At 34.2% G+C, this 12,579-nt stretch overlaps 1 protein-coding gene and 1 long non-coding RNA gene across 8 annotated transcripts in view; one reads left to right on the forward strand and one right to left on the reverse strand.

The window, feature by feature from the left end:
• The window catches only part of LOC143222252 (uncharacterized), a 71,270-nt gene extending 61,687 nt beyond the window's left edge, over window positions 1-9,583 (reverse strand). Inside the window, exon 1 of the long non-coding RNA XR_013012128.1 lies at window positions 1,770-9,583. This is a non-coding gene — a long non-coding RNA (uncharacterized LOC143222252). The remainder of the gene's footprint in view (window positions 1-1,769) is intronic.
• LOC143222246 (prolyl endopeptidase FAP-like) overlaps window positions 1-12,579 on the forward strand; it is a 163,858-nt gene that overhangs the window by 46,974 nt on the left and 104,305 nt on the right. The gene's annotated exons all lie outside the window — the stretch shown is intronic.

Genomic DNA, 12,579 nt, shown 5'->3' on the forward strand with positions numbered 1-12,579 from the left:
AAGAAATATGGATAATCATTTTTATGGTACATTACATCATTCTTGGTTAAACAGAAATTTTTTATCCAATTTTAGGCAAATACGTTTAATATAATTTTTTTTTGTTTTTTACATTATCATAAATATATGCATCTAACAGTTGATTGAGTAAAAATTTTGAATATACTGATTTACTACTGAAGATTTATGAGATAATAAAATCATAATTTTTTAAAGCGCTGCCCCTAGTTTAGTAACTAGCCTAGCATTGTGAAACACATTTCTAACTAACTTAAATGTATTCAATAGTACATTATATAAAAATTATATATGTCAAAAATTGAAATGTTTAGTGTACGAATTTAACTAGGTTCTGCTTACCATAGTTAAAACGCAGAGCTTTAATGGTATGTAACCTATTGTTGTGGTGATTATTCAGTAAGAAAGCATGATGACTGTATAACTTGGAATATATATAGTGTGGAAATATGTACATTGCCTAAAATATCCAATATTTTATTGGATTATCAAATATACAATAACAAGAGCTGTGATATTTTAAAGTCAATAAATGGTTTCACATTTCTCTCTAAAATGCTTAAATCCACCGGTATTTTTTTTTCTTCGAGGATATATATATATATATACTGTTAACACAGCGGTTTAGAAACGAATAACTATACAGCGAACAACTGTTTGTATTAGAACTTATTTTTTTTACACAACTGACAGAATTAAATTTATATATGTATAAATAGAGTAAAAGCTATTAAAATAAAATTCACATACATTATTAGACTTTTAAAGCATTAATTGAATAAATGTCATATATCTCAGGATGGCTGGTATGGGTATTAACACATTTACTAATAAAGCAGAGAACAACGTTTCGACCTCTTTAGGTCATCTTCAAGTTAACAAAGAAAAAGTTTGCAACTGATCGTTGGCGAGCACATATCTTAGGGACGAGAGTGTAAACGGGTACAAGAATGTAGGGGGTGTTGCAGTTAGATGTTAGGTTATTAAATAGTATATGTAAAAAGGTGTTCCTTTATATTGGTTTAAGTTTGGTTTTAGTTGTTGTGTAAGTAGGGCTTCTCTGATTTTACGTTTGTTTATATTTGTTTTCCTACTTAGTATCTAGGTGTTTTCTATGATTATGTTATGGTTATTTGATTAACAGTATTCAACAACGTGTGAAGGTGTTTTTTTGTGTTTTTTGAATCTAGTTTCCATTTTTCTCCTTGTTTCTCCAATATAGAAGTCGTGGCAGTTGTTGTATCGTATTTTATAAATTATGTTGGTGTTGAGTTTGTCAGTGTAGTTTTTTTACATAGTATGGATTTTAGGTTTGTACCTAGTTTTTGAATAAATTTAATGTTAACTAGAATGTTGTGTATTGTTATAAGTATTTTCAAATTTTGTTATTTTTTCGTTGATATCGAAATTACTCGTATATGGTATGCAGCAGTGTAAGGTTTTGTAGTTTGTCGTATTTTGGGATTTATTATCGTTTGTTTGTTGTTGCTTGCGTTGTTGGTCTAGGTGTGTGCTTATAATTTTTTCAATGATTTTTGGAGGAAATCATAAATGTCTGGTATGGACTCATACAACGCAACATCAGTCAAATCAAAACGACAAGGAAAAGAAGATGCGTCACAATAAAAACTAGATAAACTAAGGTGCAACAAAAAGACACCAACACGACAAACCACCAACAAAGCCTGTAATTAACAGATCCGATCGACAATTAAGAATAAAGAGGTACATCTACTCAACAAAGGACTCACCTTCGCAGTAAGTCCCCCGCTGGTACAGCGGTAAGTCTTGTGATTTACAACGCTAAAATCAGGCGTTCGATTCCCCTCGATGACCACAAAGAGATTGTCCGATGTGGCTTTGCTATAAAACACACACAAGCATACACGCTTCGCAGTAACACCTAGAAATATTCCATCCGTTGAAATGAGAACCTGCCTTGAAGACCTAGCTAGAAGACTTGGTAATCTATTCTACAAAAACTGAAAACACCAACAAAACAACGGAAAACATCCACCAGAAAGAAAACAACTTTGACAACACTTCCATCGACAACCAATAACCTATTTTTCCAGTTAGAACTGAAAACATCTACTTCCCCGAAACACTTCAAAACAGTATCTTCCAAAGAATTTTTACGCAAAACCTTCAATATAATTTCACAGAAAAGAAAACTAAATGCAACCTCACACGAAAATATATTAATTATATAAACAGCTTGAAACAAGACAACAAGATCAAAATTCTAAAAAAAAAATAAAGACAATGCTATAGTTATAATGAATACATTCAAAAAATGAACATCTTATTGGATAACAAAGAAATTTAAACTAATACACACAAATCCAACAAAAACACTTGAAAAACAATTAAACAAAATATTATTACAAATGAAAAAAAAAAACCAACATATTTTCAGAAAATCTTTATTCCTATTTGCAAAGGGCCTACTCACAAAAACCACAACTATACGGCAACCCCAAACTTCACAAACTCGATTGTCAACTATGACCCATAATATCTACCTATCAATCATTTAACTACAACCTTGGTAAATATATAGCATGGGAATTTTCTAAATATGTAAAATCAGCCGCCTCCTTTTTCAAAGACTATTTAACTTTAAGTATATTCTTAATTAACTAAATTATAAAGCCTTAATGACCATTTTTGATGTAATCTCCCTCTTCACCGAAGTTCCAACCACTGAAGCCTGCAAGATAGCTTTAGAACTTTATATCCAAGGCCACAACCCATTGATACACATCCATAGTAACCAATTAGCAATCCTTATAGAACTCACTACCACCAAAACTAACTTTATGTTCAATAACCAAAACTACCTAAGTACAGGGAATCTCGTGTCACCAGTTCTAGCCAACATTTTTATGACACAGATTGAATTTCAAGCGATCAATAGAACCTTACACCCACCACAATACTGGTACTGATATGTTGACGTTACAATTACTAGAATTCACATTTACAGAACACACACTTAGTTTTTTCAACCACGTTAACTCTATACACCCTAACATTAAGTTCACACGTGAACAGGAAAAAAGTAACCAAATAACATTTCTCAACCTCAAGATCACAAGAACAAATATACAATTTAAAACAGAAATCCACAGAAAAATCACCCATACTGGACTATACATTCCATGGAACAAAACAAAAACTCAACATATTAAGAAATTAAATAAACACAGCCACAAAACTATGCTCACCAGATAAAATTAATGATGGAATCAACAAAATAAAATAACTTTTCATCAACATCAATAAACTTCCTTCAAAAACCGTTGAAAAAACTTATACGCACACGCCTAGATCAACAACAAACAAATCAAAGATAATAAATCCCAAGATACAACAGACTACAAAATCTTACACTGCTGCATACCATATATTCCCGACATCAGCGAAAAAAGAACAAACATTTGGAAAAACTTGTAACAAAATACAACATTCCAGCGAACACCAAATTTATTCAAAAACCAGGTACAGAACTAAAGTCCATACTATGTAAAAACTACACTGACAAACCCAGCACCAACATTATTTATAAAATACAATGTAACAACTGTCACGACGTCTATATTGGAGAAACAAGCAGAAAAATGGAAACCAGATTCAAAGTTTGTTTGTTTGTTTTGGAATTTCGCACAAAGCTACTCGAGGGCTATCTGTGCTAGCCGTCCCTAATTTAGCAGTGTAAGACTAGAGGGAAGGCAGCTAGTCATCACCACCCACCGCCAACTCTTGGGCTACTCTTTTACCAACGAATAGTGGGATTGACCGTCACATTATACACCCCCACGGCTGGGAGGGCAAGCATGTTTAGCGCGACGCGGGCACGAACCCGCGACCCTCGGATTACGAGTCGCACGCCTTACGCGCTTGGCCATGCCAGGCCCAGATTCAAAGAACAGCAAAAAACAAACAAATAAAAACGCATTCACACGTTTTTGAACAATGCAACTTAAATAAACACCCAAATACTAAGTAGGAAAACATATAAACAAATGGAAAATCAGAAAATCCCTATTTATAAAACAATTAAAACCAAAATTAAACCAATATAAAGTAACACCTTTATATCTGTACTAATTAAGAACCTAACTGCAACGCTCCCTACAATCCCGTACCCGTTTACGCTCTCGTCCCTAAGACATGAGCCTAGCAACAGTCAGTAGCAAACTCTTTCTTTGTTAAGATGACTGAAGAAGGTCGAAACGTTGTTTCTGCTTTATTAGTAAAAGTATTAATACCAGCCGTCCTGAGATACATATTTACTTGAAGTGGGTTTCTCGTCGTCATGAATAGTTGTAAGTAAGCAATCATAAAAAGAATAAAAATGAAGAAAAATGCCAATCTGAAAAGTTGTTATATCCCATTATAAAATGGTTTTACTTTTCCAAGAAGACGGCCCTAAACATATAATTACTACAAACAACACTGTGAGGTAAAGTGTAAACAAGGTAAGAGATAATGCCAGAGAGAAAACGTAATATCTCATCACGTTAAGCAATACATTTGACAACATGTTTTATTAGAATGAGGGTAAAAGAACAGATAAAATGAAATTAATTACAGTACAAGCTGAGTTCATATGTTATTATATAACAACGTTCACGTAGTGTAGAGTGAAGGTAGTGGTACAGTTTTTGTATCAATATATATAATACAAGCTGCTTATGGTTGCGGTTATCAAAATTACATTAAAGATTTGTTTGTTTGTTTTGGAATTTCGCACAAAGCTACTCGAGGGCTATCTGTGCTAGCCGTCCCTAATTTAGCAGTGTAAGACTAGAGGGAAGGCAGCTAGTCATCACCACCCACCGCCAACTCTTGGGCTACTCTTTTACCAACGAATAGTGGGATTGACCGTCACATTATAACGCCCCCACGGCTGGGAGGGCGAGCATGTTTGGCGCGACTCGGGCGCGAACCCGCGACCCTCAGATTACGAAGCGCACGCCTTAACGCGCTAGGCCATGCCAGGCCCCTACAATAAAGAGCACACATATTATTCAATAGCTTTTCGCCTACTTGTTTGTCCTTAGTAAATGAATAACTCCATAACAACGAGTCATTGTTTGGTTGTATGGTTGAAAAGAAGTGATATACCTGTTCATAACCGATTTAGTGTGAATGTGGATTATGATATTTATCATTTTAATATGTAGTTAAAAATTGATATTTTGGTAATGGTTCATACATTTTCCTCTTTGAAAATAATAGTTGGCGATTAACAGCTTCATAATATATTATCTACAAACCATTTTCCACGTACTACCTACCACATCATTAGTAAACCACATTCTCCTCTCAGCATGTAAAAGCAAGAACCTTCTCTCTTTGCCCATCAGTAGCACAACGTATTCGTACTTACAACGCCAGAAACCGGGTTTCAAAACTCATGGTGGGCAGAGAAAAGATTGTGTATCTTTATGCTTACAAACAGACAAACTCCTGTCTTTTGCACTAAGGACAATCAACTGAAGCAAGCGGTTGAGAACATGTGATCCTCAATAGCCGTAGTACTTGAAATTCTTTTAGGTAGGATTAGAATGAATTAATCTATGAGACCGTTTTTCTTTTCTATTTTATTAGCTATATTTTTGTGCGCCAACAATACCAAGTTTTGTGCGCCCGTATGTTCGATTCAAATTTGTTGCTCACAATGATCTTTATTAATTCTCAAATGTAAATGCTTTTAGGCAAGATTAAATTAATTAGTGAGAGATTGGGCGTGGTCAAATACATCAGTCGAAATGGTTTAACCTCCTGAGTCCAAAGCTGTAATTAAATCACAAATCAGTCATGAGATGTTTGTTTGTTTGTTTATGAATTTCGCACAAAGCTACACGAGGTCTATCTGCGCTAGTCGTCCCTAATTTAGCAGTGTAAGACTAGAGTGAAGGTAGCTAGTCATCACCACCCACCGCTAACTCTTGGGTCACTCTTTTACCAACGAATAGTGGGATTGACCGTCACATTATAACGCCCCTACGGCTAAAACGGCGAGCATGTTTGGAGCGACGGGAATTCGAATCTGCGACCCTGAGATTACGAGTCGAGATGTTTAACCACCTGGCTATGCTAGACCGTCATAAGATGACGGAACTAAAATCATGTTAAAATTGTATCATGAATAAGCTTTGCCAATGTGTCTAATGTTTTGTTATTTTACATTGTCTTTAAATAATGAACTTGAAGAAACTATTATTTTACCAATTTCTCAAATCAAACATAAATAGAAATATAATAATTTAATAAAAACACCTTAGGTGTAAAAAAAGGTGCGGCTATAAAGGTTTTTTTTTCACACCTAAGGTGTTTTTGATTAGATATCATGACTATTTTTCAATACACGCTAACAAACCACAATAAGTAAGAAAGTCACGCTCGATAGTAACCAACGTTAGGTTTGGAATCGCAACCCCATTATTCGGAACAGAATTATATTTTACTTTGCTCTAAATCAGCGGTCCTTAATTCAAATGATAAAAAACTAAAATCAGTCTAGTTGTACTTTAAAGTGAAGTTGTGGTGAAATTTTCAGACCGATAGCTTACGTGAGGGTTTGCGTAGTCGTGCCCAAAAATATTGGCCAAATCTGAGCGTTTTATGTTAAATAACTTTGTGCATGTGGTTTACATTTGTATTGAATAAGACTTCTAACTGTAGTTTCAAAAGATCTATCACTGTATCAACTTTGGAAAACTTTATGCGAATAGCCAGGTAGAGAATATTGCCAGTGCGTTGACCAGTGATGACGCCACATCCTGATGTGCACTGTAGCGAAACCAATAAGATCGTTGTGACCAGTCACCATCAACAATGAATGTAATGCATGGAGGTCACGTCTGGATCAATATCACTAATTATAACCTTTCTTTTCCATTTTCTTACATTAGCTTGACCAATAGCTTTCCCATAAATGTAAAATTAGTAAAATATTATAACAGTTAAATATGTTTATTTTTGTGTTTGTGAAGGGGGTTGATAGTTGTTTTAATAAGAAACAGTTATCTTAGATTATATATATAGCATTACTAAAGAAACCAGGTGCAACTGAAATACATCAAACAATAAGTGTTATGAGTCATTTAACAAAGATATTATTGAGAACAGTTTATGTGTTTTCTTATATCAAAGCCATATCGAGTTATCTTCTGAGTCCACCGAGGGGTATCGAACCCTTGATTTTAGCGTTGTAAATCCGTAGACTTACTACTGCACCAGTGGGGGAGTTGAGAACAGTTATGATGACGGCAAGAAAAAGAATCAACCTGAAATAATCGAGGAACAATGTGGATCTGTTAAAAGTAAAGGCACTGTCAATGCAATTTACATTCTGAGGGTCTTCATAGTGCGTACAATCGAAGTATAGCGAAATTTGTATATTTATTCAATAGACTATGCATAGTTTGACTATGTGAGACATGAAATCATAATGCAAATTCTTGAAAATATCAGTTTAGTTGGCAAAGCTATGAGATTCAAAGCTTAGAATGAGCTTGGCCAATTTCGTAAAATAGAAAGAGGAGTTTGTCAAGTATGTGTGTTATCCCCTGATTTCTTATCCTTGTATAGTGAAATGATCACGAGAAAGATAGAAGACATATTAGGCGTAAGCATTGGAAGCAGCAATGTTAATAATATCAGATATGTTGACCACACAGTGTTAATAGCAGGAACGGAAAAATCTTCGGTCCTTACTTAACACTGTAAATAAAGAAAGTGGAAATATGGGACTCAGCCTAAACAAGAAAATAAACTGTCCAAAATGAGCTTTATTATTAAATGGGACCCTACTCAATCAAACCTACAAATTCAAATATGTAGGGACATGGATTACATCAGATGGAAGATGTCAAAATGAGGTCAAAAGCAGAATTACACAGACTAAAAAACATTTATGAAGATGAAAAATATATTAAACTGACTTTGCCCAGTAGCAAAGCGTATCCATATTTACAACGCTAAAAACCAGGTTTCCATAACGACTTGTGGTGGGTAGAAAATAAGATAACCCATTATGTATCTTTATGCTTAATTGTAAACAAACAAACCCCTATAAAAAGGTTCTTCTCAGCTGCTACGTCGAACCAATCTTGAGGTACGGTTGCGAATCATGGAAATAAAAAAATCAACAAAAAACAAGTGGTAAAATTACTTAATGTGACCGAAATATAGTTCCTGTAGGAAATTCTAAGCATTATACAAAGATTGAAAACAAATGAAGAAGTTCTACAACAAGCAGAAACAAAAAGAGTACTGAAAACAAAAGCATGAAAAAGACGAACAGCAGTCTTTAGTCAAGTGATGAGGAGAAAGGGAATGGAACATCTGGTGACAACTGAAACGTCTGTGAGGAAGTGAAGTAGAGGTAGACAGCGAGAAAAGATCTTGGCCAATTTAACAATTTGGCTACACAAAAAATTGAATGATTGATTGGAATTAAGCAGGGAGCTACGAAGTGGGCTATCTGTGCTCTCCCCACCATGGATATCGAAATCTGTTTTCTAGCGGTGTGAGTCCACAGAAATACCGCGGTGCCACTCGGGGACTCCAGAAAGAGAGGGTAACTGATGTAATGACAAATGCCCGCGAAAGGTGGAAGGATATGATCGCCTCCGCTACAAAGCAAGGAACTTAATGATGGTGATGCTCTTAGATTATATAGTTATAGCATCATAATTGTGAGATTTAAAAATTTTTGGTTCTGTGAATGCTACGAAACATTTGGTAACTGAATGAAGATTTAGTTTTTCTATCCAAACTCTGAGAAAATCCACATTGGGAATTCACGAGGATTCGAACCCCAGATTGTAGCATTGTAATTCTGTAAACTTATTGCTGACTCATCAAGTTACTCCAAACGTTTGTCTTATTCAACTGCATAGAAATATGCCGATATATGTTGAACATTTTACGGAAAAATATGGGAGACAAGTGTACTTTCCTTTACTATGAAGATTTTGCACAATGTACAGCTTGCTGAACCGTACAACGTATGCTTATCTTCACAATACATCTGTAGGGTACCGATCAAATGTACAAAAGTAAAAGAACAACCATAGAAATGATTAAAAAGTCATTTACCTTGCTTAATTTTTTCTACTATAGGCTTCAAATACACCTGAGAACACTTAACTGGAACACTAAGTAATAACATCACTTCTTCTAATTGTGACTAACACCTCCCAGGTGGCAGCACCGTAGATATCTAGATGAACCTCTTCTGCTTGTTCAACACTAAGTTGATTAGTTTCTGTTTCTGTATTGATATTTATCAGCTTCACTATATGACAATGGTTACACTTGAAATTTAAGATGCTTGATAGAGCTTCTCATTCTTTTACATGCCCAAACTCGCTGTAACATACCCTTTTGGGAACCTTTTTCTGTAGATAAGCAGGTTGTGAATACTTTTGTAACAGTCCAAATAACACGTCTTTACAACCAGGTATTTATTCACTTCGTTAAATCACAAGAGTACAACTTATGTGAGCATAAATTTGTCTAATCTTTTGATACATTAATAACATCAATATGTCAATGCTGGTCTCCATTTCATAATACATACATATTTACTCAAAATACAAATTATTATGTAGAAGGTGAGCTAGTGTTTTATCATCACTAAAAATTCATAGATAAACTAAGCTATAGAAAGAATAATAAATGAACAATAAGCAAAACCAGAACCATAAAAAAATAGAATTTTCTCTCTCACACACTAAAGATGGCTCATTGCAAACCAACATTTATGCTAATTTTATTTTCAACATGCTTCGTAACATAAAAATGTATGAAAAAGAGGATGCTTTGTTATGATCACCATAGAAGTTTACAGCTCACCAGAATTAAATGGAAAGAGATAAATGAGTATTTGTTTTGAGTGCAAAGCTATATGATGAGCGATCTACGCTCTGTCCAACACGAGTCATCAAGATTCGGTTTTAGCGTTGTAAGTCCACTCAGCAGCAGTATGTAATATTATGGTTTTGTCTTCCTTCATGTTTGTCGAAAACAAATAAGTATTTTATATTATTTTGTATGCGATTTCAACTAATAACAGGATCTATCTATATCTTATATGTGTGAACGTTTGGAACTTTGAGAAGAGACATCTGCAGAAGTTCGTAAAACTCCTGGTTTTGCTGTTTTTGAGTAAAAAAATTATCCCATGATAAAATTTTATAATAGGAATATAATAATACGTATATATATATATATAAGTGTGTGTGTGAGTGTGTTTGTATATGAAACAGATAATACTGAACCAAGACAGAAGTTATATAACAAGTAATAAAGACATTCTGCCATTATTGACGTTTTTTTGTAACAAATATTATTGGCAAGTAACTTTCTATAAGACTTCTGTAACTAAATTAACAGTAATAAAGATGCTTATAAATAAACGCAACGTTGATCGGATAATAACGGCCACTATCGTTGTAAAGAAGTGTTAGTTGTTCCTTTCCTTGATAATAGGCATATATACTAAGTTGAATTTACATTTTCTGGACACAGAACTAATAATTTTATTGGATGACAAGTGTCTTTAGTTGCATATATCCACTAAACCATACCAGTTTGTTGCTGCTTAACAGCCAATAGAACTAACAGAATCGTTTCATCGCAAGCTATGAAAGAAAGTCATTATGATGCTCTAAAAGAAAACACAACATCATAAAATTACATGGAAATCATGCGAATAACTTCAAATCACAATAAAATAACGCTAAAAACCAAACTAAATACACTCACAAACATTATAAGAAATTAAACAAAAAGTCTCATAGCAGACAAATGGGACGAAAATTGTTTAAAACTTAACACACATACAAAAACAAACACTTAACAAACTTACAAAATGCAAAAGTATTCAGAGAACACTTCGAAAATACCTACAAAACATCAAATGAATCAACAGTGAACACGTCTTTCTATGATAAAGTTAATAATTACATGAATGCAAATAAGGACTTATGCGCACCTTCATTCCTGGTCTCACTTCGACAGACCCAGCCGGAAAGTTTTAACACTCAATATAACACAATAAAAACTATTTAATAAATCAATATGTATAAGACAAATATAAGGTACCTAAAATAAAGCACATAAATAAGGCTTTAGACCAAGATAATATACAATACATACCAATTTTAAAAGGCCCACTGCGATGGTACGAGTATTTAGACTCTGAGAGGCAATATTAAGTCTATCCCTCAAATGAGGCTATATACCAACTGTTTGAAACCTAGCAGATGTCTTAATACTCCTGAAAGAAAGAAAACAAGTCAACAGATCAGAAAGCTATAGACCGATCAGTCTAATCAGCTGTATTGGCAAGCTTCTAGAAAACGTTATCAATTCCATACTATTGACCTGACAACAAAATTACCGGAAAGACAGAATATTCCAAAAACAAAACGAGTTGAAGACCATCTGGTAAGATCTACGATTTTACATACATAGACATACATGATGATGAGAAATCCAGCTGAAGTAAAATTGTATCTCAGGATGACATGCATGGGTATTAACACTTGCTAATAAAGCAGAGAAGAACAAAGAGAAGTTGCAATTGCCGGCCAGTTGCAAACTCTCTCTTTGTTAAACTGAAGATGACCTAAGAAGGTCGAAACGTTTACCTCTGCTTTATTAGTAAGTGTTAATATCCATACCAGCCGTTCTGAGATACACATACTTAGACATAGCCTGAAAAAGGTCACTTGCGCCTATGAACAATTGTAGCGCGCATGCAGTGGCTGCATGATGTTTGATTTTCCTAGCTAACGGACCGAACAATGTCGGATAACAATGTGGGTTTCATGGACTACGTCTAGGTAATGAAACAACAGTCAAGTAGGGATATCCAAGGTTTACCTAGTCCTCCTGGGTCTCATGACCAAATAAAGATAAAAGTAACCAGTCTATTCCCATTTGATGATTTTTATTGTTAATTAACTTCCTCGGATTGTAACCTTAAGAATATAATATTTTATTCACTAATCTTAAGTAACACATTAAAGTTAACAGCATAGTGAAGTATCATATAATATAAAATGTTCAGAAAGCGAAGAAAAAGAAATCTTAAATTAATGTGAGCTTAATTGTTAGTTACCTTGGATATTGATCTTTACTCATCTACCTGCAACAAATTACATTATTCCTAACTTCTGTTTAAAGGTTTAATGTTAATAATAAGAGTTACAAATTTTGTATCTAACGATATTTTCTTCTAAGGTTTTAAAGCAAATGCAAATTTCTTCGTATAAATTTATTTCTGTAATGTGTTGAAAGTTTGTTTTCGGTTTCGCGCAAGGCTACTCGAGGTCTATCTGCGCTAGATATCTCTAATTTTGGAGTAATAGGGAAAGAAAGCAACTAGCCACCACAAGTTCTTGGGTTATTTTTACCAACAAACAATGAGAGTAAATGTCACATTATAACGTCTCTGATGCTGAAAGGAAGATCATACTCCGTGAGGAGATCAGGTCTCTTCTATTTAAGTTGACAGATGTCAGTAAATGCTGG

This window comes from Tachypleus tridentatus, chromosome 8 (genome assembly GCF_004210375.1).
Source record: "Tachypleus tridentatus isolate NWPU-2018 chromosome 8, ASM421037v1, whole genome shotgun sequence".
NCBI classification, from domain to species: Eukaryota; Metazoa; Arthropoda; class Merostomata; order Xiphosura; family Limulidae; genus Tachypleus; species Tachypleus tridentatus.